Here is a 4,539-nt window from a genome sequence, read left to right on the forward strand (position 1 = left end):
AATAAATGGCTCTGTCCCTTACACCCCTTCCCCTCAAGACGCCCCACATCATTGGCAAGTCCTGTCTTTGATAAATAAGAAGTCTTCCAAATTTTGGCTTTACAATGTGTACACTTACCCAAGGGTCCTTCAGTGTACAGTGCTTTACTCATTCACTGCGGGGGTTACCTGGGCTGATATTACAGGCAAGCCGCACACCTTCCCTTCGCCCCTGTGGTTGTACTTGACTATGGATGTGTATGCCAGGGTCTCCACACCATTCAAAATTAGTACTTGTGTCGGGGCAAAATCTACACTTCGGAAAATTGAACCAGTGTGGAAATGAGCTAGTCAGGTTGGCAATGTTTGTGAATCTTTGGACAAGAGTTACATTTTCATGCCTTGGCTAAATTGTTCGTTTCCTGATGAGTAGTAATTGGAATGGTGCATGGAAATTTGCAGACACTTACATTAATCTCTCGGATGGAAAATTTGTTAAAAGATTTATTTGTTTTTTATATGGTCATTTGTATCAGTAAGAAAAGACTGCTTAAGTTTGTTCAATAATAGTCTTGTTTGAGATCTATTTGGATATAAAATCATAAAACTCTTGTGATTTGGCTGTAGTTTGTAATTGTAGAGATATTTTTTGAACGATACCCTTGATTGAACAGTCATGTTTATTATGATTTTCCTTTTGTGGTCAGAAATCCTGTTACTATATTTACATTTGCATATCTTAATCTATGCATTTTTACCAAATTTTTGCTATGCACATGTGAAGCTCATTGATTTATTTATTTCTCGTATCTCATACTTGAAATATCTCTTGAAAATACCAGATAATTTAGTTTCTATGAATTATACTTTTTCATTTCTACATATCATATTTTCACTATCTTTCTGGTCTCATTTACTTCTCATATCTACTTCTTTCTTCCTTTACTCCTTTTGCCTCCCTTCACTAGTCTTACTTTACTCCTTCCCCCTCTTTCTTCCTCCCTTCCCTCTTCCCTTCTTACCTTTTCCCTTCACCCTCCTTCTTTCTTCCCTTCCCTAGCCTTACATTCCTTCTTTCCCCTCTTTCTTCCTCCCTTCACTCCCCATAACTTCCCCTCTCACATCTCTTACGTCTTCCCTTATATTTTATCACTCCTCTCCTTTCTCTTTTTTCTCTTCCACTCATTATTATTATTATTGTTTGGAATACCTCTGACGAAACTTACTTTAATATCACTGGGGTTTTCTACTGTTTCAAAATTGACCCTCAGCCACCAGCACAGGTTTGAGGGGAAGGCCGTGTGGGTGTCTGTATAGGGCCAGGCAGCTCGCCCTCCTGTGTTTCTCAGTGTTGGAGTGTTGCTAAGTACAGCCGTGTCAGTGTGGTTTTGCCGAGCAGGGGGTGTTTGCCACTTTGCTCACACCACACGGTTAGCACTCATGTACAGAGGAGGCATACACAATTAATACACAATTAAGATGAGTTATTTTTTTCCTTTTTTTCATTTTTATACTGAATCATATTGCCAGATCTTTTAAATGCCGTATTAGTATTTCTTAATTCATCCACTTGCTTCCAACGCTCCATTTTCTCTCCACTTCATTTCTTTTCTCTCCCCATTTTTTCTTTATTATTTCATTTACCTCCTTCCCACTCTCCCTTCTCCCTCCACTTCATTCCTTCCCCACTCCCCATTTTTTCTTTATTAACCCATCTCTACCTTTTCTCCCTTTTCTTCATTTCACTCCTCTACTCTACTCCAATCATGTGGCTAGTTGGGCTTTTTAATTCCACTTTTGGGACAGAATTAGTTCAAGTATTGGATTTTCAGAGTTAAGTCGACAACAAACTCAGTCATAAAAGAGCACTATAAAAGAATCAACACAGCCAACTAACCACATTATTGTTACTGAAGACTAACACCACATTTAAGACATCAGGCATTGTTTATTTCCACTGTAGTTTTTGCCCCAGGATGTGAGTGCCAACTGGTATGGTGTGAACGGTACTGGCAAGCACGTCTTCCTGCTCCTCCAGTGTTTTCGTAGCCATTTGTGACTTCCCACGTTAACCATCAATTATCCGTTTTGTTTCCTCTGGTCACGTAGTCCACACAACAGTATCATGTACAACTCTGCAGCTCATTTGAAATTTAATAATATATATGATGAAAATAATTTTATTGTTTGCTTCCATACATGATTATACAAAAACAGGGCATGACTTACAATTGAAACTTAAATATAACCTAGTAAACAGCTGCTTGGGGTAAAATATAATATCCACTGAGGAAGGAAGGAAGGAAGGAGGGAGAGGCAGATGTGAGAGAGAGGGAAGGAAAAGGATGGAGAGTAAGGGAAAGGGGAGGAAGTAGATGGATTAATAGGAAAAGAATGGGGAGGAAAGAAATGGAGGAAAGGGAGAGAGGAAAGGAAGTGGACTGAGAGGAAGAAAAATGGAGAGGGAAAGGTAGAGGAGGGAGAGAGGTGATAAATAAAACGATGAGTAGGGAGGAAAGAAAAAACGGGAATGTAGTAGATGGATGAAGAGAGAGAATAAAGAACAGGGAGGAAAGGAGAAAAGAGGAGGAACAAGAGATGAGAAAGATTAGTAAGGAGAGAAGATAATGGAAGGGAAGGGAGGGAGGGATTGGAGAAGGGGAGATAGAGAAGAAGGGAGAGGAGATGGTGACAGGGATTTAGTTGAACAGAAGAAAGAGAATGGGAGGGAAAAAAGGGAAGTATGGAATTAAATAGAAGGAAATAGAAAGGTAGGCATAGGAGAGATAGTGAGGAGAGTGTGGGAAACAAGAAGAAAACAAGATAAGAGGAGGGAGGAGGAGAAGAGGAAGATTGAGAGGTGAATAGTGGTTGAGTATACCATAGAGGGAGAAGTGAAGAAAATGGGCGAATAAGGAAGAAGTGATAAGTGAATAAGTATGAAGAGAGGAGTGGATGGGTAGAGGAAGAGAATGGATGATGGAATGGATGAATAGGTGAAGAGAGGTGGAGTGAATAAATAGGGAGGAAGAAGTGGAGCGAGATGAGCAGGGAGAGGGAGGCGAGGAGATGAGTTCATGAATAAGATGAGGAAGAAGGGAGAAGAGATAGGAAAAGAGGGAGAAGACATGAGGAAAAGAGGGAGAAGACATGAAGAAAAGAGGGAGAAGAGATGAGGAAAAGAGGGAGAAGACATGAGGAAAAGAGGGAGAAGACATGAGGAAAAGAGGGAGAAGAGATGAGGAAAAGAGGGAGAAGACATGAGGAAAAGAGGGAGAAGAGATGAGGAAAAGAGGGAGAAGACATGAGGAAAAGAGGGAGAAGACATGAGGAAAAGAGGGAGAAGACATGAGGAAAAGAGGGAGAAGAGATGAGTAAGAAGAGGGAGAAGAGATGAGGAAAAGAGGGAGAAGAGATGAGGAAAAGAGGGAGAAGAGATGAGTAAGAAGAGGGAGAAGACATGAGGAAAAGAGGGAGAAGAGATGAGTAAGAAGAGGGAGAAGACATGAGGAAAAGAGGGAGAAGAGATGAGGAAAAGAGGGAGAAAAGATAAGTCAGAAGAGGGAGGAGAGATGAGGAAAAGAGGGAGAAGACATGAGGAAAAACGGGAGAAGAGATGAGGAAAAGAAGGAGAAGAGATGAGGAACAGAGGGAGAAGAGATAAGTCAGAAGAGGGAGGTGAGATGAGCAGGAACGGAGAGGTGAAGAGAACGAGGGAGAGGTGAAGAGGGAATGAGGGAGAGGTGGGCGAAGAGAAAGTGGAGGACGGGAGAGGGCGAGGGGGGACTAGGGAAGACGAAGAGGACAAACATTCGCTCCCAAAATAAACATGTAGATAACACGCCACTATAGTCAGGCCAGGAACACAAAGCCGCACCATTACTGGGTTCAAATACCTGTCATAGCCGCCGCACCACCCAAAGTGAATCCAACACACCTAAAAACAATTAAAAAAGCTCTAATACCTCCCTATACATATCTAATATTATTGATTATTGATTACTTATTACCCGTGTTAACACTGGATTGATATAAACCTCTTCACTCACTCATTTAAATCTGACAGCTGAGAAATTACATCAAAAGCTAAAACATTAAATATCTTGACCCAGCTTCCCAACCACCCAGCCAGTGAGGGGCAGAGGGAGGAGGAGGGAGGGAGGGAAGAACGTATATGATAAGGAAGGGACAGGGGCAGAGAAGTGCGGTGTGGTGTGGTGAGGTGGGTGAGGTCGAGTGTAGAGATGAGAGGTGATGGAGTCTGATGTGGCGCGGTGGTGTGATGATATAGTCAGGTGTGGTGTGGTGATGTAGTCAGGTGTGGTGTGGTGATGTAGTTAGGTATGGTGTGGTGATGTAGTCAGGTGTGGTGTGGTGATGTAGTCAGGTGTGGTGTGGTGATGTAGTCAGGTATGGTGAGGTGATGTAGTCAGGTGTGGTGTGGTGATGTAGTCAGGTGTGGTGTGGTGATGTAGTTAGGTATGGTGTGGTGATGTAGTCAGGTGTGGTGTGGTGATGTAGTCTGGTGTGGTGTGGTGATGTAGTCAGGTATGGTGAGGT

This window comes from Eriocheir sinensis, chromosome 54 (genome assembly GCF_024679095.1).
Source record: "Eriocheir sinensis breed Jianghai 21 chromosome 54, ASM2467909v1, whole genome shotgun sequence".
Lineage (NCBI taxonomy): Eukaryota > Metazoa > Arthropoda > Malacostraca > Decapoda > Varunidae > Eriocheir > Eriocheir sinensis.